The sequence below is a fragment of the Danio rerio genome, chromosome 17, assembly GCF_052040795.2.
Source record: "Danio rerio strain M-AB ecotype USA chromosome 17, GRCz13ab, whole genome shotgun sequence".
Taxonomy (NCBI): Eukaryota; Metazoa; Chordata; class Actinopteri; order Cypriniformes; family Danionidae; genus Danio; species Danio rerio.
The window spans coordinates 6,140,521-6,165,000 of NC_141037.1; the positions used below are offsets into that span (position 1 = coordinate 6,140,521).

A 24,480-nucleotide genomic window follows, 5' to 3' on the forward strand; every position below is an offset into this window, starting at 1 on the left:
GTTTCCCAGAGATGGGTTGCAGCTGGAAGGGCATCCGCTGCATAAAAACTTGCTGGATAAGTTGGTGGTTCATTCCGCTGTGGTGACCCCGGATTAATAAAGGAACTAAGCCGACAAGAAAATGAATGAACGAATAAGGATTGCATGGTTTACCTGTACTTCAGTATTTATTTATTTCATTATTACTATTATTGCAATAACAACAAAAGAGTCATAGTATATACAAAAAAGCAGAGAAAGTCTGTACAAATAATACATTTTCAATAGTAAGGGAATTTAATTTAAGTATTATGACATATAAAATATAGTATTTCTGACAATTTGCTTTATTTCATAGATTTGAGTCAGGAATTATTACAGTATTGCTATACTACTTGGTATCGTAAAATAACAGCCGTTAAATTACAGAAATTTACTGTAAAGTAATATAGGTTGAATTACGGAAATTTACCTGAAATTTAAATTTAAGGAAATGTCTGTAATTTAATGTCTGTTATATTATGGTAAAGTTCTATAATTTAACGGCCGTTATTTAAAGTTTTTTTTTCCACAGCTGCCGAAAATAAACTGTAAAATTACGTTTTTTTTAACAGTGTGGTATAGATTCGTGGCCTGAATTGATGGTATTAAGACAACCCTATAGAACATACAGTAGGCAAGTTTGCAGATGCACAAAGCAATGGTCCATTTCCATTGCATGGTACGTTTTGGTACAGTATATATTTACAGTGGGGGAAATAAGTACTGAAGTGCTCCTATGCAATCTCACAGCAATTCGTAACTTTTTGATTTAGTGGCTAATTCATATGAATTCGAATACGATCTAATTCGTACAGTTTAGTACGATTTGCTCATCACCCAATTACAGTTGGGGTGGAGGGTGGGGTTGGGTCCCATGTCTCCTTTTAAAAATCGTCCATTTTCGTACGATTGAACATAGCCACTAAACTGACAAAACGTAAAATATGTTTCCTTGTGAGATCAGGCTGGTTGCTCAGGTGTGAGTTTTTCACAAACTTCAACAATGTCAAAATCTTGATGGTTCTGAGGGTCTCGTCGATCAAATCTGATCTTGTTGGTCCAAACACATGCGCTATAGGTGAATTGAATAAACTAAATTGGCCGTAGTGTATGTGTGTGAATGTGTGTATGGGTGTTTCCCAGTAGTGGGTTGCAGATGGAAGGGCATCCGCTGTGTAAAACTTATGCTGGATAAGTTGGCGGTTTATTCCCCCTGATGAATAAAAAGACTAAGCCGAAGAAAAATGAATGAATGATTGCTTGTCAAATATTGTTTGTTTTCAATGTCAAAATTAATTGAGTTTTTTTTTTATCATAAAACCAGCTAAATAATCTTATAAATGTGGTAAGTGATATAATCTCACTTGAAACCGAAAACAACATATTTTGCTTGTTAAAAAAAAAAAAAAAAAAATCACTTAAAAATAAAAAATAAAATGGTCCCACTTTATATTAAGTGTCCTTAACTACTATGTACTTACATCAAAAAAATAAATACCATGTACTTACTGTGTTTATAATGTATTTGAGAACACTTGTGGTGCTTTTGAGTTGGAATAGAGGTTGGGTTATGGACAGGTTTGGTGGCATGGGTAGGATAAAGGGTAGGTTAAGGTGTAAGGGATGGTCAACAGTGTATTTACAAATGCAATTACAAAAGTTAATTACAGATGTAATTACATACATGTATTTAATCAAGCGTATGTACACAGTAAATACATGTATTTACACAATAAGTACATTGTAACAAACTATTAATTCCTATGTAAGTACATATTAGTTAAGGCCACTTAATATAAAGTGGGACCAATAAAATAAAATTCTTCTTGAATAAAAAATGTGTAGATATTTTAGTTGTTAGATGTCTATTCGATTTTCACTGACAACCCAAATTTAGCCTTGTTTTAGCCAGGACATCTACAGCTGAAGTCTGAATTATTAGCCCCCCTGTATATATTTTTCCTGCAATTTCAGTTTAACAGAAAGGAGATTTTTTATAACATATTTCTATTCATAATTGTTTTAATAACTAATTTCTAATAACTGATTTATTTTATCTTTGTAGTGATGACAGCACATAGGGAAGAGCAGGGCACATAGTAAAACTTTTTGGTTGTGGCCAAATAAGGAACAAAGTAATGGGGTCAGACAAACCATATATATTTTTTGTTTTACCAACAACACACAAGCCTACAAATGAGCACTGGTTGTAGGAGTGCCGGACCTATGGTTCCTGTGCAGTTTTGCCAAATATGCCAGGAGTAAAAGTGTTACTATTTACCCCACCTGCGGGGCAAGTTGTGACAGAGTGTTAGTTGTAAAAAGGCATTTCACACAATTAATTTCAATTCAGTTTACTTTGAATAGTAGCAATATTTCCTCAGTACTTAGCTCAATTTATTTTTTATTTATTCTACATACACTGTAAAATATTCCCTGTAGATTTTTCAGTAAACAGCTGGCAGCAGGGTTGCCAGCCAGTTACTGTATTTTTTACAGTAGCAGTGGTGTAATTTAATTCAGAGCAAAATGCTGCATTATTAGAAAAACAGTCAGCTGCTGTAAAAAAATGCTGTAATTTTTACAGCCATTTGTTACAGTGTAGCACAGCATGTTTATTTATTGCTCTATTGGATAAACACATTTGGATTTATTTGCATTATTATACAATGCATTTATTTGTATTATTAGCAACAGGGCCGGCGAGTCCATAGAGGCGACCTAGGCAGCCGCCTAGGGCGGCAGTATAGAGAGGGCGGCATCCGCGACACCTCCCTTACCACCCGCGTCCTCAGTTATGTCCACGACACCTCCCTCACCACCCGCGTCCTCAAATATATTCGCGCATAGACGACAGAATAGAGAGCGCGGTGTCCACGACACCTCCATCAGCACCCGCGTGTCCTCAGTTATATCCGCTCATAGGGCGGCAGAATAGAGAGCGCGGTGTCCGTGACACCTCTCTCCCTCAACACCCGCGCGTCCTCAGTTATATCCGCGCATAGTGCGCTGGAATAGTGGTCCGCGACACCTGACTTCATTTTCATAACCGGTCACTTTCGTTTTCACATTGGGGTTGAGGGCGGCATGATCGTCCTCTGCCTAGAGCGGCAGTTCAGCTTGCTCCGGCCCTGATTAGCAATAAACAAATTTCTATAAAAATATTTTCTAATAAAAACATTTTAATATAAAAAAGTTCTCAACATTAAACTTAAAATTTCAAGAATTATTTTGTTCGTTTAACTGGTGTTCAACAGTGTGTGGGCCAAGGGCGCAACTACACATTTACTGAGGGGTATGCGGGTTCAAATTTTGTGTGATCCCTCTTATTTTATATTAATTAATTACAAATTTTCAGATTAATCTTATAACTTTTGACATTATGTATGATTTGACAGTTTATTTTGATAAAAACAAAAGCAAATCTAAACAGTTACATCTACATGAACACTTTCGGCTGTGGGACTACATGTTATTGTGTTAAATGATTTTGAATTAAACAATAACAATACTATATTCGTTTAAAATGCAAAATAATGTTTTTTAACAAAACATATTTATTTATTTTTATTATTTGAAACTTTTAATAAGGATAATTTTAAAAAATAGTTTTGGCACAACGGCGCCCCCCCATGTGTGGCGCCCCTATGCGCCGCATATACTGCATACCCCCTTGTTGCGCCACTGTGTGTGGCTTTATTGTAACACCCTGTTACAACTAACCCCGCTGTGTTGTGTTTTCTTCAAAGCTGGCCAGCAGTCACTGTGTTTTTTACATCTTTCAAAATGGTTCATTTTTTTAGCCGAGAAGACGGTGAAAATAAGACTTTACGTACAATAAATAAATATTGACTGTAATAAAAAATACTTTTATGCTGGAAAAATGGTTTCTCCTGTGTTTCGCATGCAAATTTCACTTAACTTTTTCAATAATTGGCAGGAAGACGTCTGCTGACACTGTGGTGGAAACCTCAGAAGCATGCCTGGTTAACCCTGAGCAAATACCTTAACACTTTGTGTTACATTTTGCCCCGCGTTTCTTCCCCTAATCATTGACTAGGTATTTTTCAAGATACTAGTATACAGTTTAAAGTGACATTTAAAGGCTTAATTACGTTAATTAGGCAAGTTATGGTAATTAGGCAAGTCATTGTATAACAGTGGTTTGCTCTGTAGACAATGGAGAAAAAATATTGCTTAAGGGCAGGGGCGGACTGGCCATCTGGCAATTCTGGCAAATGCCAGAAGGGCCGGGCCATTTTTTAAATGTGGGCCGGTCATCTATTTTATTTATTTATTTTTTCATATGTATTGTTTTTTAAATGTAGGCAGCTTTTATCTTGTACGAGATGTGAATATGATGATGATGATGATAATAGTAAGAATAATAGTAAATGTTAAGCATTGGCCCAACTGGCAACAACCGGCTGGTTTCGAGATGGGCCGACCCAATCTGAGGCTACTCAGATGTAATCAAAATCTGGCAAGAATGTCAAACAAACAGTAAGTGCAAAAAAAAAAAAAAAAAAAAAAAGGTCTCGAAAGGGGTCAGTGTAATGGTAGGTAGTGCTGTCGCCTCAGAGCAAGAAAGTCGCTGGTTTGAGCCTTATCTGGGTCAGTTGGTGTTTCTGTGTGGTTTGCATGTTCGCGTGGATTTCCTTCTGGTTTCCTTCACAAGTCCAAACACATGCTATGGGTGAATTTGGTAGGCCAATTGTGAATTGGGTAACCCAGTATAATGGGTTGCAGCTTTGAGGGCATCCGCTGTGTAAATCATATGCTGGATAAGTTGCTGATTCCCAGATCAATAAAGGGACTAAGCCGAAAAGAAAATGAATGACATGATTGCATATATAAATGGGTTGCTTTTGTTCCAGTCACATACATTAAATGTTTAAATATCTCTTAAATAGGTACTGCTTATATAATTTTACCATCTGTACACCAATATAAGTAGTGAATGTGCGTGTCCTTGGGTAGGGCTGTGTCGGTGTGGTAATGTGGGCTGGTGTGGCTACAGTGCCAGGGCTGATTTTTAGTCCCAGTCCGCCCCTGCTTAAGGGGGCTAATAATATTGACTTTAAAATGGTTTAAAAAAATTTAAAACTGCTTTTATTTTAGGCAAAATTAAACAAATAAGAATTTCTCCAAAAGAAAAAAATATTATAGGAAATACTGTGAAAAATAAACCACAGGAGGACTGATAACTTCAACTGTATGTTTAGACAGGCCCGGATTGGCTAATCGGGAGGACCGGGAGAATTCCTGGTGGGCCGGTCCGTTTTTTGGCCGCGAGGGCCGGTGTCCCTAGCTCCAGAATCTGTTGCTCTAAGCAGTCACACTTTTTAAATTAATTAATTTATTTACTTGACCACAGCCTTCTTATTCATTAATTTAATACAGCTCTCAGCTCTTTTCATATATAACCAGTCTGCAGGTTCATAATGTTATAAGTCACACCTCATTCTACAACCGATGTGGCCCAGTGGTTAGCACGTTAGATTACAACGTCGCCGACCCGGGTTTGATCCTCGCCTGAGTAAATTATTATTTTCTTTTTTACTGTTGAGACATATAATACTGTTTGGGTTGTCGAACATTTGAAGTTCTAAAGCAGCTGTTTTCTCAAAAAAAGACGTGATAGTGTAATTAGAAACTGAATTGGAAATGACCTTATTTTATAGTCAGTCGTGAACTGAGGTGGGCCGGTCTAAGGCTTGAAACTCCAGGGCTGAAAAAGAGTCCCACTCCGGCCCTGTGTTTAGATGTCTATTAGATGTTTTTAAAACACAAAACAGCTTGGTGGTTATTTTCCCACTGGTTTGTCCCTAAAGGTTTACTTTTCTCTTTCCGCCAACCGAGAATCACGTAGAAGTGCTTATGCAGCGATGACAGACGTCAAAAAAGTTTTCCAGATTCTCCTCCACACTGCGCTCGATTCAGCCAGTTATTCTTAGGAACGGACAACATGACCTTACGCAGAGCTCAGCGTGAGTGTTTGTTCAGGTTTGATATGTGACAGATAGTCCCGGCGAGCTTGGAACCAGCCGATGGTGAACTCTTTCGGGACACGACATGTGAAAATCCAGACACCTGCTCAGGACGTCTCTCCGCCTGCCAGTCGCACCGGCCGGTTGATTTAGCCACGGAGGTGTGAAGCTCCAACTGTCTGCTGTTTCTGCGCTACACCATGTGAGTCACTTATGGGAAATCTGCACCCACTTTGGGAAGAGTGCTCAGGGAAAAAGTGATCATGTAGAGCCGAGCAGAGAGAAGGAGGGGGAAAAAAAGTCTTTTCAAAAACGTACCCTTTTTACGAGCCCATAATTAAAGCCTTTACAACTTTTCCCAAGCGGCTTTCTGCCCCCCTTCGAGACTCCATATTAGTCAATACCTATTGCTAATGATTTATGAGCTTGTTGCAAGAATCTGTAGCGAATAGATAAAAAGGTTTATGATAAATTAAAATTAACAATGTTTTAATGTGGTTATTTGTATGGTGAATAATTAATTTGTGTTAGTTAATCCACTGAAAAAAGGTTTGTTTTGGTAATCTTCAATCAAAGTCTGAGCATTTGGAGTGGCGATTGTTCTATTGAAGTCAGTTTGATGGCTTCCATAGCAACTGTATTAATATCCTTGACCACTCCCCTCTTACTGTGTGCTACGAAGGGAAAAGCCGCTCCCCATATTCAATATTCTGCTTTAGTTGGAAGTACATCAAAAATCAGAAATAAAAGCAATGTGTTGTTCAGGCAGACTTTAAAAATAAGTTGACTCTAGTATATATATATATATATATATATATATATATATATATATATATATATATATATATATATATATATATATATATATATATATATTAGTGCTGTCAATTGATTAAAAAAATAATTAATCACACTTTTTTGAAAATTAATCATGATTAATCACATTTAAAAGACTGAAACTTGTCATTTTGGCTATTCAAATGTAAAATTAATATAAACGCAAGACAAAAACTATTTAAATTCAAAATATAATTGTTTATTAGAATTTGTATTTAACTTGTAACACTGATTTCTTCATGTAAACAACATACCCACAATAAACCATCAAGATCCTGGCTTGACAGCCATATTTATTACAGAAATAAAAACACAGGCATGTTAGAGCCATTTGAATTTCAAAACAATCAATGACAATAAAGAAAAAAACTATTTCCATGTTGGATTCTAAGTGGTCTGCAAAAAATGTCAAAATACAGGAATTGCAGATATGGAAAATAATAATAACAATAAAGTATTGAATACAAACAATTGCACTCATTGAAAGGTTGTATTGCTGTGAGTTGAGAACATTAATTATGAAGCAGAAACAATTTTGCTTAATTCTCCTTTACATTTAGCCAGTTGCTAAAACAGTCCAGTCTGTTGACATTATCGGGGAACAATGTGGACCTTTGAATAATGTGAGCTGAGAGTGCAATGCAATCTCACGGCACGCGCACGCAAACACACAACGCACACAGGACAGGGCAGCTGGAGCATCTCCCTTCAGATTCAACACGCATGATCACGTTCATCAAATTTGCTTAAACTAAGCATTGTTAAGTATGGTTGTATTTCACAAGGATTCTGACACAACAACGTGAAGCATACACCTTACAAAAGTTGCATTTAAGAGGGAAACTTCAAACTTCAAGAAACATTGGAGGGCGCATGCTGAAAGGCATTGTAATGCACTGTCTTTGACAGCTCACGACATCATCTGGCATTTTCTGAGTACATTTACATAAGACACCAATACTCAGATTTTAATATGATAAAGATAATACTCTTATTAAGAGTCGACCATGTAAGCAGCCATTTTTGATTACATTAAAGGACCACCGAGTCACAAAATGCGGAGGTTTTTTCTTTTCGTTCGCCATGCGATATCAAATTCCATTAAACAGAAGTCGAAAGTTAAAAATGGAACACCCGAAATTGCACGAAACTCTGGAGAGCCTGGTGATGTGACATTAATTGTTTTATACTGAAACTTGCCTTCAAAACGTGCTTCCTTGGTCTTATCCATATTTCTTTGCATGTTGAAGTGCGTTAATTGCGTTAATTTCTTTAGACGCGTTAAATATTTCAAATGAATTGCATGCGTTAACGTATTTCATCTTTTTTCTTCCTCCAAACATGATGAATGGAGTTAAGACCAAAAAGTTTTTTTTTTTTATCAGACCACAGGACTTTCTCCAATGACTCCTCTGGATCATCCAGATGGTCCCTGGCAAACTTCAAACATGGGTTGACTTAATCAGAGGAACCTTCCTTGCGATGCAAGATTTTAAACCATGATGTCTTAATGTATTACTGATGGTAGCCTTGGAAACGGTGGGTCTATCTCTCTTCACGGCATTGACCAGCTCCTCCTGTGTAGTTCTGGGCTGATTCTTGACCATTCTTAGCATCATTGATACCCCACAAGGAAAGATCTTCCATGGGGCCTCAGTCCGAGGTACATTGACGGTCATCATTAGCCTCTTCTACTTTTTGACAATTGCTCCAACCGTTGTTCTTTTTTCACCAAGCTGCTTGACAATTGTCCCGTAGCCCTTTCCAGCTTTGTGAAGGTCTACAATTTTGTCTCTTGTGTCTTTTGACAGCTCTTTGGTTTTGCCCATGTTGCTACCTAGACTTTTGACTGATTGTGGAGTGCACAGGTGTCTTTTTGACTGCTAACAACCTCAAACGGGTGCTACTAAATTTAAATAATGAGCAGAGTGTAGCTGGACTATTTAAACGCAAAATAACAGGTCTTTGAGGGTAAGAAGTCTGGCTGAAAAGCAAGTGATCAAATACTTATTTGACACACAAATTTACAAATAAATTGTTTAAAAATAATCCAAAGTGATTTCTGGATTTTTATTTTCAGATTCTGTCTCTGTAAGTGGAAATGCACATATGGTGAAAATTCTAGACCCCTCCATAATTTCTAAGTAGGAGATATTGAAAAATCACAGGGTGATCAAATACTTATTGACCTCACTGTATATATATATATATATATATATATATATATATATATATATATATATATATATATATATATATATATATATATATATATATATATATATATATATATATATATATACATATATATACATATATACATATACTTTAAATGCTATATAGAAAATACTATGACAATGTTCTGCTCTCTTAAACAGCACTTGGGAAATATTTGGAAAATAATTGAAATTTCACAGACTAATAATTTGGTCTTCAACTGCATATATATTACAGTAATATTGCCAAACGATTTTCTGAACCCATTTGAGACTCAATATTAATCCATACCTTTCATGATAATGTATGAGCTTGTTGCAAGAATCTGTAGCCAATTGATAAAAAAAAATCCTTTTTATTAGTCCACAATTTTACAATGTTTATTTCGTTATCTCACATTGCGATTTTCTCAGATGAATCATCTGTTGAGCTGCATCCCAATCATCACAAATACTGCAAAAGACCTACTGGAACCATCATGGACCCAAGATTCTCAAAGAAATCAGTCAAGTTTGGTGAAGGAACAATCATGGTTTGCGGTTACATTCAGTATGGGGGCGTGCGAGAGATCTACAGAGTGGACGGCAACATCAACAGCCTGAGTTATCAAGACATTTGTGCTGCCCATTACATTACAAACTCATTTGAGAGAGTAAATTCTTCAGCAGGATAGCGCTCCTTCTCATACTACAGCCTCCAATTCAAAGCTCCTGAAAGAAGGTAAAGGTGCTCCTGGATTGGCCTGCCCTGTCACCAGACATGAACATTATTGAGCATGTCTGGGGTAAGATGAAGGAGGAGGCATTGACAATGAATCCAAAGGATCTTGATGAACTCTGGGAGTCCTGCAAGACGCTTTCTTTGACATTCCAGATGACTTTATTAAAGTGATTTGAGTCATTGCAGAGATGTATGGATGCAGTCCTCCAAACTCATGATGGAGTCAGACACAATATTCATTCTGTCTCCACTGCGGCATGACTTTATATTCTTATATTTATTTATATAGACTTATAAGCAAGCAAAGTCAGACCTTACTCTTCTAATTAAATAATTAAAAATCAAGGCATGATCATATTTTATTTTGGTATAATAAGCATAATCCAGAGGCCTTTGCCTTTCATATAAGCCACTTCTGATACCAAATGATCAACTTAAAAGTCAAGTTATTATTTATTGTTTATGTACACACATGTTCAAATATGTTACACACTAAAGAAAAGCTGGGCAATCCTAACATTTGTCAAATATGGAAAACCCGACGTTTGGTTAATTTTTAAATTCTATTTAAATGACACACTTTTAACCCAACGAGTTTCCCAAAATCTGACCTAACACTGCATTGGGAAAAGTGTGGTCAAAAAAAAAACGTGATTATGCAAACCCGAGCAGAGAGAAAGAGAAAAGTCTCCCACTTTTCAAGGACTTACCCATTTTACGAGCCCATAATTAAAGCCTTCACAACTTTTCCCAAGCGCCTTTCTGCCCCCCTTTGAGACTCCATATTAGTCAATACCTTTCCCTGATGATTTATGAGCTTGTTGCAAGAATCTGCTTTGTGTTTCAGAGCCGAGCCGCCATTTAAAGACACTAGTCATAATCATGACCTCAACAACATCAAATGGGAATGTTCAAGAAATTATATTGCTCACTTCGCTTTGAGAAAAAGCATTGGATGTAGACGCCGTGTCCTGTTGCCCAGATGATTGCGATGATATCATGATGACGCTCCTGATCCAACAGGCTAGACGCAACTGGAGACGACGTTTCTTCATGCATCTGAAGTCATACAGAAGTGCATAAGACGTCTTAAAGCAACAGCTAATTCCTAATCAGAATGAAAACTGACCTGCGCAAACTGTGCGGTTAATATCTGGCAACCGTTGTCAGGAGACATGGAGTCTGCTGAACATTAAAATTGACGGAGCGCGCTGGAAAGTCACGGTGAGAGTTGGTGCATTTGAGCTCAGCCTAATAAAAGTCTGGTGCAGGAAGGACTCCATTCATTACTCAAGCCTTTATTGGGTCCCTGATGGAGAGCATCCAGATCTGGGATTTCAGCTTGTCTCCGCAGTCCAAACGCAGCGAAGTGACGTCCCTGAGAAACAGCAGATTTAGTTTTATGTATGGATATACAGTTGAAGACAATATTATTAGACCTCTTATTATTAGAAGTGATGGTTAACAGAGTCGGGGCGAGGCAGTGGCGCAGTATGTAGTGTTGTCGCCTCACAGCAAGAAGGTCGCTGGGTCATTGGGTCAAACCTCGGCTCAGTTTGTGTTTCGGTGTGGAGTTTGCATGTTCTCCCTGCCTTCGCTCCGGTTTCCTCCGGGTGCTCCGGTTTCCCCAACAGTCCAAAGACATGCGGTACAGGTGAATTGGGTAGGCTAAATTGTCCATAGTGTGTGAATGTGTGTGTGGATGTTTCCCAGAGATGGGTTGTGGCTAGAAGGGCATCTGCTGCATAAAAACTTGCTGGATAAGTTGGCGATTCATTCCGCTGTGGCGACCCTGGATTAACAAAGGGACTAAGCCGACAAGACAATGAATGAATAAATGGTTAACAGAGCAAGGCTATTTTTCACAGTATTTCATGATATATTTTATTATAACTGGAGAATTAATTATGGTTTTTAAATACTTTTATAAAAATTTTAACCTTTATACCTTCATATTGCATTTGAGACTGCTTTGACCCACAAGTGAGATAGTTTTTAGAAAGCGAACAAAATAAGACCCCTAATAAAGCCAAAGTATTATATGTATATATATATATATATATATATATGTGTGTGTGTGTGTATGTATTTAAACTCTTTAGATTAAAAAAATACTAGCCAAAGTATTCATAGACCGCACTGTGCAATAGTGTAGTATTTTCACCAGAAAAAAAGGTTTAAAGTCGGTTATTTCTGTTTTTTTCTATACTATGTGAGTTTGAAATATTGATTTACATCTCCAAACATAAGTTTTGTCATTAATTGTAATTATAGAGCGAGGTGTTTTTAGAAAGAAAACAAAATAAGACCCGTGTTATAGTCAAAGTATATATTTTTTATTTATTCTTAATTTTAAGACATTTAACAAAATACGATTCTTAATATACCTAAAGTATAAAAATATACATTTTGGTCATTTAGGAACCATTTATGTACGTGCACAAACTTTAGATTGTAATATTTATATACAGACTGTGCAAAAGTCTTGGGCCACTAGTATTTTCACCAAAAAAAAGGTTTAAAATTTTTTAAAAATTTGACCCTCAGTATACTTAAAGTATTTTTTTTTTATAAATATATATATATTGGTCATGTAGGAACCATTTACTGTAAGTACAGTTGAAGTCAGAATTATTAAACCCCCTGAATTATTAGCCCACCTGTTTATTATTTTATTCTACCCAAATTCTGTTTAATGTAGTGAAAAAGACATTTCTTCAACACATTTCTAAACAATAGTTTTAATAACTCATTTCTAATAACTGATTTATTTTATCTTTGCCATGATGACAATAAATAATATTTGGCTATATATTTTTCAAGACACTTCTATACAGCTTAAAGTGACATTTAAAGGCTTAACTAGGTTAATTAGGTTAACTAGGCAGGTTAGGGTAATTAGACAGGTTATTGTACAATGATGGTTTGTTTTGTAAACTATCAAAAAAATATATAGCTTATAGAGGATAATAATATTAACCTTAAAATGGTGTTTAAAAAAATTAAAAATTGCTTTTATCTAGCCAAAATAAAACAAATAAGACTTTCTCCAGAAGAAAAAATATTATCAGACATACTGTGAAAACTTCCTTGCTCTGTTAAACATCATTTGGAAAAAAAAAAAAAAAAAAAAAAAAAAATATATATATATATATATATATATATATATATATATATATATATATATATATATATATATAAATATATATATATATATATATATATATATATATATATATATATATATAAATATATATATATATATATATATATATATATATATATATATATTAAAATCAAAGGGGTTTTAATAATTCTGATTGCAACTGTATGTATATAAACTCTTTAGATGAAAAAAAACCATGTAAAATAATATAAACGGTACTGTGCAGTCTAGCATTTTCATTAAAAAAAAAGGTTTGAAGTCGGTTGTTTTTTATATTTCTAATCTATGCCAGTTTGAAATTTACATTTACATTTCCAAACATGGGGCGAAGCAGTGGCGCAGTAGGTAGTGCTGTTCGAGCCTCAGCTCAGTTGGCGTTTCTGTGTGGAGTTTGCATGTTTGCGTTTGCGTGGGTTTCCTCCGGGTGCTCCGGTTTCCCCCACAGTTTAGAAGTGATGGTTAACAGAGCAGGGGTGAAGCAGTGGCGCATTAGGTAATGCTGTCGCCTCACAGCAAGAAGGTCGCTGGGTCACTGGTTCAAACCTCGGCTCAGTTTGTGTTTCTGTGTGGAGTTTGCATGTTCTCCCTGCCTTCGCTCCGGTTTCCCCAACAGTCCAAAGACATGCGGTACAGGTGAATTGGGTAGGCTAAATTGTCCATAGTGGATGATTGTGTGTGAATGTGTGTTTGTGGATGTTTCCCAGAGGTTGCAGCTGGAAGGGCATCCGCTGCGTAAAAACTTGCCGGATAAGTTGGCGATTCATTCCGCTGTGGCGACCCCAGATTAATAAAGGGACTAAGCTGACAAGAAAATGAATGAATGACTGAATTGATTTATGAGCCCATAGAGAAATCTGATATGTGACTATATATATAAACATTTCTATTCAATTATAGCTAATTCATTTGAACAAATATGCACATATTTGTAATTCCAATGGCTGAAAAAAATTATGTAATACATTTTTTACAATATTTAGAAATATGTCGCATATATGACTTCAAAACATCAACTTATATCTTTATTCATTCATTCATTCATTTTCCTTTGGCTTAGTTTCTTTTCTATCAGGGGTTGCCACAGCGGATGCCCTTCCAGCTGCAACCCTGTACTAGGAAACACCCATACACTCTCACATTGATGCACACACTCATACACTATGGCCAGTTTAGTTCACCCAATTCACCTATAGCGCATGTCTTTGGACTGCGGGGGAAACCTACGCCAACACGGGAGAACATGCAAACTCCACACAGAAATGCCAACTGACCCCGCTGGGACTCAAACCAGTGACCTTGTTAACCACTGAGCCACCGTGCTGCCCAGCTTATATGTCATATATTTCATTTGCCTATATCACTTGTTTATATAGGGAAGTTGTTGCTCTGAAACAATATATATTACACACATTTTAAAAATAAATGATTTCTCTGCTCCAAACGGACCCCCAAAAGAGTATACAGTCCAACTTAAATGCATTACGATGTTTGAGCAACTATTTTTATTCAGCAATAAAACACTACTCATCGTGTAACAGTAATTGCAAGCATCCGAAAACCATCACAGTGGATTTTCCAGTTTTGTAACTCAAATTTCTCGGAGGGACAGACGGGCGAAAACGTTTCTAAAAATGAATAAAAGCTGTAGGGTGACTCTTTATGCATTCTTGCTTGTTTCAAAACAACAATTAGACTGTCTCTACTGGAGTCCTGCTGTTCTGAAGTCAGTTTTTATATGAAATACAGTCTGTTTGCTGCAGGACACAGGCAACATTCCTCATTTCACACACTGGCCAATAAATCAAACGCCCAATCGCTGCCATCTAGACTCTTTCCTGCTCACAAACACACACACACTGGACTTTTGATGAGTCGGAAAAAAAAACCTTACTGTCTTCAGTTTTATAGCCGCTGTCGTCTGAATGACAAACACAGCTCTACTCATCACACACTCTCAACTCTATACAGCAGATATTCATGGAACGAGAAAAATGCTATTAAAATAGCTGAAAGTATTTAGGATGCAGCAGCTAATCAGCGTGGGTTCAAAGGTCCCGTGAAAATAAAATCAAGATTTTTAGATGTTAGTATCAGTATGATTTAAAGATATCCATAGGCTATACTGTAAACATTAGGTTTTATAGTTTTCACGTTGTGTGTTTTTCATTTATTTACGATTGTGAATTGCATTATGGGATGTTGATCTCTGCTCTTTCGACTTTTGATATTGAAAATTCAACTCTACAGTTTAACAAAGCGACTTTTATCGACATTTTAGTAGATTGAAATAATATAATGAATAATAAATAATATATAGAGAAATAAGTAAATCAGGAAAGGTGTGTTTGAGTTGTCGTTTGAAGGATTTGCACATACACTCACTTATAAATTTGATCCTTCCATGTACACCCACAACAACACACGAAGATGCATAAACTCACTGCGTGAAATCAAACCTGTATAATTACATATACATAGAAACTTGATCTATGCATATGCACGTATAAATTCTCCTGTATGAATATAAATAGAATATTGTATTATTATTATTATTATTATTATTATTATTATTATTATTATTATTTTATATTGTTAAACTTGTTTAAAAAACTAAAGATGTAAATTAGCTTTATAGCTAACTCTGGCACAACATGTCATGTATACATTGTCCCTGTATAAAAAATAAATAAACGCAGTGTGCATAAATACCAATATAACACTTGTACAAACATACATGATAAAATTCACAAACGTGTAAATACAATTAGTTGTGTAAATACATACATGCAAGTGATTTCATATGTGGATGGTCATGGACTTTTCAATGCAAACGGAAGGTGTTTTAGTGTAAAAGGAGGGCATTTCAGTGTAAAAGAAAGGCATTTCTTTGTAAAAGGAGGGCGTTTTAGTGTAAAAGGAGGGCATTTCAGTGTAAAAGGAGGGCGTTTCAGAGTAAAAGGAGGGCGTTTCAGAGTAAAAGGAGGGCGTTTCAGTGTAAAAGGAGGGCGTTTCAGAGTAAAAGGAGGGCGTTTCAGTGTAAAAGGAGGGCGTTTCAGTGTAAAAGGAGGGCGTTTCAGTGTAAAAGGAAGGCATTTCAATGTAAATGGAAGGCTTTTCAGTCTGAAATGAGGGCGTTTTAGTGTAAAAGAAAGGCATTTCAGTGTAAAAAGAAGGCTTTTCAGTCTGAAATGAGGGCGTTTTAGTGTAAAAGAAAGGCATTTCAGTGTAAAAGGAAGGGATTTCAATATAAACGGAAGGCTTTTTAGTGTAAAAGGAGGGAGTTTTTAGTATAAAAGGAAGGCATTTCAGTGTAAAAGGAAGGCGTTTTAGTGTAAAAGGAAGGCATTTCAGTGTAAAAGGAAGGCATTTCAATGTAAACGGAAGGTTTCTTAGTGGAAAAGGGAGTTTTTAGTATAAAAGGAAGGCATTTCAGTGTAAAAGGAAGGCTTTTCAGTGGAAAAGGAAGGCGTTTTAGTGTAAAAGGAAGGCATTTCAGTGTAAACGGAAGGCTTTTTAGTGTAAAAGGAGGGAGTTTTTAGTAAAAAAGCAAGGCATTTCAGTGTAAACGGAAGGCTTCTCAGTGGAAAAGGAGGGAGTTTTTAGTGTAAACAGAAGGCCTTTCGGTGTAAAAGGAAGGCGTTTTAGTGTACAAGGAAGGCCTTTTAGTGTTAAAAGGAAGGCATTTCAGTGTAAAAGGAAGGTGTTTCAGTGTAAAAGGAGGGCGTTTAAGTGTAAAAGGAAGGCCTTTCCGTGTTAAAAGGAAGGAATTTCAGTGTAAAAGGAAGGTGTTTCAGTGTAAAAGGAGGGTGTTTAAGTGTAAAAGGAAGGCCTTTCCGTGTTAAAAGGAAGGAATTTCAGTGTAAAAGGAAGGCGTTTCAGTGTAAAGGTAGGTGTTTCAGGGTAAAAGGAAGGCGTTTCAGTGTAAAAGGAAGGCATTTCAAGGTAAAAGGAGGGCGTTTCAGTGTAAAAAATAAGGCGTTTCAGTGTAAACAGAAGGTGTTTAAGTGTAAAAGGAAGGCGTTTTAGTGTAAAAGGAGGGCGTTTCAATGTAAAAGGAGGGCATTTTAGTGTAAAAGGAAGGCATTTTAGTGTAAAAGGAAGGCATTTTAGTGTAAAAGGAAGGCATTTTAGTGTAAAAGGAAGGCATTACAGCAGGCATGTCCAAACTCTGTGTTTTAGTGCAAAAGGAAGGCTTTTTAATTTAAAAGGAGGGGGTTTTAGTGTAAAAAATAAGGCGTTTCAGTGTAAACAGAAGGTGTTTAAGTGTAAAAGGAAGGCTTTTTAGTGTAAAAGGAGGGCGTTTCAATGTAAAAGGAGGGCGTTTTAGTGTAAAAGGAAGGCATTTTAGTGTAAAAGGAAGGCATTACAGCAGGCATGTCCAAACTCGGTGTTTTAGTGCAAAAGGAAGGCTTTTTAATTTAAAAGGAGGGGGTTTTAGTGTAAAAGTGAGCGTAAAAGGAAGGTATTTCTGTATGAAAGGAAGACGTTTCAGGGTAAAAGGAGGGTGTTCCAGTTTAAAAGGAAAGCATTTCAGTGTAAAAGGAAGGTCTTTCATATTAAAAAGGAAGGTATTCAATTACAACGTTAAAGCTGTTTAAGCATAAACTGAAGAGATCATATCACCGATTTATAAGCGAGTAATTTAAGGCGTATATACAAGTGTTTATGTATGTGTTGATAAGCAAAGTTTGATTTAAATCCTACATGGCACCGCATATACACTTTACCAGATCAACATTTTTTCAGCAGCCTTTAAAGGTCCAGTGAAATGCTTTGAAATGAGTATTTGTATTCGATGTTAGACGTAATCTTAACTGAAACATGAAGAGAGGGTGGGACATAGTGTAGCCCCTCCCCTTTAAAAACAGCCAATAGCGTTTAGTTTTATTACAGCTCTGCCATTGAGTGGCTTAGCTCAAGTGCATCAAATGAAAAGTGTCTTGAAGGGGGCGGGGCTTGTCACGCACTAGAAATCATTTGATTAGTCAGAAGATTTGATCAGAAACTGAAGTACAAAGTAAAAAATTGTTGATCCCTTTAGGCATTTAAGCTTGGGATGTTTATATCAGGCTTAAATCTTCTACATGTGAATTTTGTCACTGTTGTGGAGAACACTACCAACATGCTGAAACTAACATCTAAAAAAGTAGATTTTACTTTCACAGGACCTTTAAAGTCTTGTATTCTGGCGCAGACTGAACACAAAGATCCTTCCAGATGAAATGAAAGTGATCAGTAACTCAAGACTGTTCAATTATGAGAACATCATTCAGCGCAGATGAACACAAGCTCTAACAGGACTTTAATAACACGCAGAGGATATTGCACATTATCTGATACACCATCGGGATGTTTTAAGACATGTTATATGATTATTGTTTATATCCAATATATTACGCATATGTTTTAAAGTCACTAAAATGATCGTCTGTGGAAACTGTCATCAGATTAAATCCATCTTCATGCACTCTAATGGCAGAAAGGACTCAGTGAATCATCTCAGAGATTTATTATTTCATATGAACTGAGAAGAAAGCCTAAAGGAGTTAAAGGATCAGCTGTTTTTGATAGAGTTTACTCACCATTATCTGTTTTTTTAAGCTCATTTATGACCTCATGTGAAACTCAAATATATTCTGAAATGCTGCTGTTTTCCCTGAAATAAAAATAGCAGAGGCAATATTGAAATTGGTTCCACTCACATAAAACAAACGGTCTGCTAACCTAACCATGTTACAGTACAGAATGTTAACACTTCACAATATAGAAATTGGGATTTGTTTTGCATCTAATATAAATTAAATAAGACACAATTTACAATGTTTCCAGTAATCTGATAATATACTCACAACAGTATTTATTCATGTTTGCTAATGTTAGCTACTTCTTCAAGTCATCCATTGTTAGTTCATGTTAACTCACACTGCATTAACTAATCATAACAAGCTCAATTTTTTATTTTAATAATGCATTAGTAAGTGCTGAACTGTGATCAGTAGTGGAAAGAGTACTGAAAAATCCTACTTAAGTAAAAGTACCACTACTTGCCAAAAAATGTAGTGCAAGTAGAGTAAAAGTACCTGTTGTAAATATTACTCAGAGTATAAGTTAAAAAAAAGTATCCCTTTCAAGAGTAGTGAGTATTACAGTCAAAAGCTGATGATTTACTTGTAACTTGTGGATGTGTGTAAACGTAACATTCTGTAGTGCATTTGGTTATTGCCCAGCAGGCACACAACGTCATAAGACATTAATATTAGGTTAGATTTAGATTGTGATGTCAGGTGAATAAAATTCAATGTCTAGCCAGCATCTAAGGATAAAATTTTTTTTTTTTTATATGGAATAACGACGTCAATTGATGTTCAAGGTTCTTACAGGTGCTGGAAATCCTGGAAAATGCTTGATTTTTAATACAGTGTTTTCAAGGTTAGAAAAGTGCTTGGGTTTTGGACAAAGTGCTTGAACCTGCTTGAATTTGAAATTGCAGAGCTCAAAATTGTGACTGTTTTGGTTGCATTTGTGCACAATTTTATCTATGTGACCTCAAAATGTATTTGGGAGCATATGTGCGAGTGCATAAATTGTTGTCGTGCGACCAGCTTTCATTACAAAATGTTCACCGCATGCGCAAATTTATGAAGCTAATAATACGGCAAAACAAACTGAATACGAATTGTGTTAAATTGAATTATTAACAATTGTAAGTTAATAAAACTGATATTATGCTATTAAAAATTGATTTGAATTTGAATATCTTACCTTGAATTTGAATTTCTTAACTGGATTATTGAACAGCTGAAATTTAAGACAACTTAATTTTTTAAGTCAGATTTTTATAGACATTTTCATACTTCAGATTTTTTTGGGGGGTTCTGAATTCAAAGACTGCAGATATTGAGTATGTAGGCAACTGCAGATAACTGTATGAATACAGTTTTTTAAGAATTCAAACTAACACAATTCAAATTCAGATTGTTTTGGCACTATTAGCTTCATATGTATTTAGGAGACATTCACCTAGAATGCATCTTTGCACCTGAAACGCCAATCCACTGACTGTAAAAAAATAATAAAATAAAAATAACAAGGCACATGAAATATCATAAACGACTGGTTATGGAAGTTTGGTACTACACTCAAACAAAATCTGACTCTGAACTCATTTCTTGAGATATCAACTTTAGGTAGAAAAAAACTAATTTAAAAAACATACTTCCAATACATATATTATCCAATAACTCAACTATTTTTATTTATTTTTTAATCATTTTTGGGTGAACTATCCCAATAAATCTATGCTCTAAAGCAGGGGTGGCCAACCCTGTTCCTGGAGAGCCACTGTCCTGCAGATTTCAGTTGCAACCCATATCAAACACACCTGCCTGTAATTATCACGTGGTGTTCAGGTCCTTATTAATTGGTTCAGGTGTGTTTGATATGGGTAGCAACTGAAATCTGCAGGACGGTGGCTCTTCAGGAACAGGGTTGGCCACCCCTGCTCTAAAGTATTCAACAATGTAAGTTGAAGTAGCACAATGGATTTAAATGTACATACAACATATATAAACATATTTAACCATGGTTATTAGGTGCTAGAAAAGCATATAAATGTCCCTTGGAAGTGCTTGAAAAGTGCTGGATTTTGAAGTTGGAAAAGGTGTAAGAACCCTGGATGTTGATATTTGGTTGATTTTAGGTTGTTAGAAAGTGACCAAAATCCAACATCGAGCCAACATCTTAAACCAACATCATATTGACTTCAAATACTGACATTTATTTGTCAGGTATGGCAACCAAAATCCAACGTCTGACAGACGTCAAAGTGGTAACGTCCACAATGTATCATCAAGCTGTAACATCATTAGACGTTGATATTTGGTTGACTTTAGGTTGGATGTTGGACTTTGACGACACACTTCATTTTACCGGCTGAATAAGTGCATCATCCGGGTAATTAAAGTGCACTTATTATTTTTAGAGTTTTCAGTGTGAACACACTATTACACTATTTATACTACAAAATGGCGTAGCATAGTGCATAAGTATGCGATTTGGGACGCAGCTACAGTGTCTGAAATAAAGGAGTGCAAAAGCAAGAGTCTTTATTTTCTGTGCGTTCACCATGGTTGAATGAATGAATGAATACTAGAAAAAAAATATTGCAAAAAAAAAATATTGCAAGGAATGTGGTGACAACATAAAAATTTATATTTTTATTACTTTATTACTTACATTTATAAACCGAAATTATTAGCATTTTTTTTATATAGACTTTTTCTGATTCAAAAACATAACCAAATAAACTAGTATTTCAAATCTCGCGCGCACGGAACTGCTTGGACGACACTAGAATACATCATATCCGGTTGGCAGGTCGCATACGGTCTATTCGCAGCAGTTTAAATAGGCAGCTAGCTCTCTGCAACTCTCACATGGTCTCTCACTGAAGCTAAGCAGGGCTGCGCCCGGTCAGTACCTGGTTGGGAGACCACATGGGAAAGCTAGTTTGCTGCCGGTAGTGGTGTTAGTGGGGCCAGCAGGGGGCGCTCAACCTGTGGTCTGTGTGGGTCCTAATGCCCCAGTATAGTGACGGGGACTCTATACTGCTCAGTGAGCGCCGTCTTTCAGATGAGACGTTAAACCGAGGTCCCGACTCTCTGCGGTCGTTAAAAATCCCAGGATGTCCTTCGAAAAAGAGTAGGGGTTTAACCCCGGCATCCTGGCCAAATCTGCCCACTGGCATGGCCTCCTAACCCTCCCCATATCATAATTGGCATATCATCACTCTGTCTCCTCTCCACCAATCAGCTGCTGTGTGGTGTGCGGTCTGGCGCAAAATGGCTGCCGTCGCGTCATCCAAGTGGATGCTGCACACTGGTGGTGGATGAGGAGATTCCGCCAACTGTGTAAAGCGCTTTGAGCGCCCAGAAAAGCGCTATATAAATGTAAGGAATTATTATTATTTTTTATTAAAGAATCCGCAGCTCAAATCGGATCCAAATTTTCCGCATACGGAGATGATCAGAACTCCACACAGCTCCCGGACTGAAATAAATTGACTTTCGGTCTGTCGCTTGTCGTTTGTCATGTGCAGTGGAGAGGAGGCTTTATGGTAGGTACACACAGTGCGTACAGCTGTACGGCTGCAGGAGCCACTGATGTGTTCAACATTTCAGCCACTGCATATACTTACACTTAAACTTAACAAAACTGCCAATTACCTCAGATATTCCCCCTCAAATGTTTGTCACGCATCTCAAACAGTTCCTCAGTCTGTGCTCATGAGCATAATGGGATTAAAGCTGCTTAAATGTACCTGAGTTAGAAAGCAGACGCTCTGAGCTTGGGTTTCTCATGCGCAGCTGTTTATTTTCACAGTTCTGCTGTGACATTTTCTTTCTGTCACGTCTGTCAGCTCTCATTAGCGCGTGGCCGCTGCCACTGTGCTGCCCACTGTAAAGCGATCAGGCCGACGCACAAAGATCCAGTGATGCATGTCTTTTATCACTCGCAGCCCTCAATGCTTCTCTTATATGCGCAGATGCACGCAGAGAGACCGTGAGCTCTCAGATTGCACAGTTTACATAACACTCATGTTCCCTTCACACGGCACACATCCACATGTGATACACTGCACCGCTCCGGCAGGATAATTGATGATAATGTACACTCGGCTTAACACTTTCTGAGCCGCCTGCAACTCGCTGTCAATAAATGTATGACCACAGATTCAGTTGAAGTCTAAATGATTAGCCCTCCTGTGATTTTGTTTTCTTTTTTAAATACATCCCAATTGAATTTTTCAGAGTATTTCCTACAATATTTTTTCTTCTGGAGAAAGTCTTATTTGTTTTATTTTGGCACTGTAAAAAAATGCTCTCGTAATTTAACGGTAAAATAACGGCAGCAGGGTTTCCAGCAGTGAACCGTAATCCTACAGTATAATACTGTGTTCTAATTTAAATAATAGTAATACATTTTTCTAATTGCCTATTAAAATACATGTGCTTGTGTAAATACCACTGAAAGCAGCTCGTTATTCTTGTATTAAATCAGGGGTTCCCAAACTTTTCAGCCCGCGACCCCCAAAATAACAATTCCAGTGACTCGCGACCCCCAATATCCTCTGAGGTGGTTATAAATACAGAAACCTTGCATGCAATGACGCAGACACACCAATTAAATTTGTGTCATTGCTATAAATGTGCCAGAAAGTATAACCTGATGTTATAAAATCAAAATGCATCTGACGCTATTGCTGCCTTTAATATAATGTAATTACCCCAGGGGTCGCAATCTAATAGAACTAGTAACTATAAGCTACTATAGAAACTATATAGTATATAGTAACTATAAACGACTATTTTTATTTTCAGTATAGTTATGGATAAAATATGTTAATTCTTATGGTTTAATAAAAATAAATAGATTTTTGGAAATCACCAGGCGACCCCCGTTCATTGCCCCGCGACCCCTCGGGGGGTCCCGACCCCCACTTTGGGAACCACTGTATTAAAGAACCGTTTCGGTTGCACCCCTCCCCCCACATACAAGGTCACATGCTTTTTTTTAAAGGTAATAAACTGATTTCAGAAAACAATTCAGGAGGCCTAGGGGTAGACCCAGGACACGCTGGAGGGACTACTGTATGTCTCTCGGCTGGCCTGGGAACGCTTTGGGATCCCCCCGGAGGAGCTGGAGGAAGTGTCTGGGGAGAGGAAAGTCTGGGCTTCTCTCCTTACCGTACGTTCACACCGAAAGCGGTGAGAGCGTCAAAGTAGCCGGAAGTCATTCATTTTCAATGAGAGCCGGCGGCGATAGGCGGCGAGGAGCAGCGCGGCGAGGAGCAGCGCGGCGCGTCTTCGCCGGCGTGAGCGTCGAGGAGAGTTGAAATGAAGTCAACTTTATGGTAATGAGCTATGACGCGGTTTGGCGGCAAGCAATCAGAATGAAGACGTCCATCGATTGATAGCAGTTCAGAGAACACAGACCTGTGAACTTTGGTTCCGACCACAGTTGTTCCCAAGGGTTTGATTATTGCGGTCACCGGATTTCCAATTATTTACAATTTTTTCCCTACAGGAACATACATTAAATAAGTTACTGGCGAGTTACTGATGTTCATTAATGATAAATTTATCTTAAAAAAGCGGGAATCTACTCTGGTCTGCATCACAAGCTCCATCTTTTAAAATGTGGATATCACAGATTGCTACATGGCTACCATTAGAAAAACTTACCTATGACAAACATAAAAAATCTGATAGATTTTGGTCAATTTGGTCTCCCCTTTGAGAGTACATAAAAGAGCTCTCTTAAATTAACACAACATCCTTGACATTCATTTACATTTTTTGTTATAACCTACTCTAAGATGATGTAATTGTACTTTTAATTATTTTTCACCTATATATTTTATTTTTTACATTAATTTCTCTTTTACTTTCACTCTCAAGACTGTACATTCTCTTTATGCTACAACATTTTGATGTTAATGTTTTGTGAATATGGGCATACAATAAAAAA

At 36.9% G+C, this 24,480-nt stretch overlaps 1 protein-coding gene and 1 long non-coding RNA gene across 6 annotated transcripts in view; one reads left to right on the forward strand and one right to left on the reverse strand.

The window, feature by feature from the left end:
* Positions 1-24,480, forward strand: part of cdc5l (CDC5 cell division cycle 5-like (S. pombe)) — a 452,249-nt gene that overhangs the window by 72,789 nt on the left and 354,980 nt on the right. The window lies entirely within an intron of this gene.
* LOC141378508 (uncharacterized) overlaps positions 7,029-24,480 on the reverse strand; it is an 842,893-nt gene continuing 825,441 nt past the window's right edge. For 2 of the 3 annotated variants that reach the window (XR_015513028.1, XR_015513027.1), the window contains 3 exons: positions 10,915-11,163; positions 10,017-10,844; positions 7,029-7,698 (listed from right to left, as the gene is read on the reverse strand). This is a non-coding gene — a long non-coding RNA (uncharacterized LOC141378508). Of the gene's footprint in view, positions 7,699-10,016; positions 10,845-10,914; positions 11,164-18,533; positions 18,610-24,480 lie in introns of those variants that run through there. The other variant, XR_015513026.1, reaches the window with a different exon arrangement.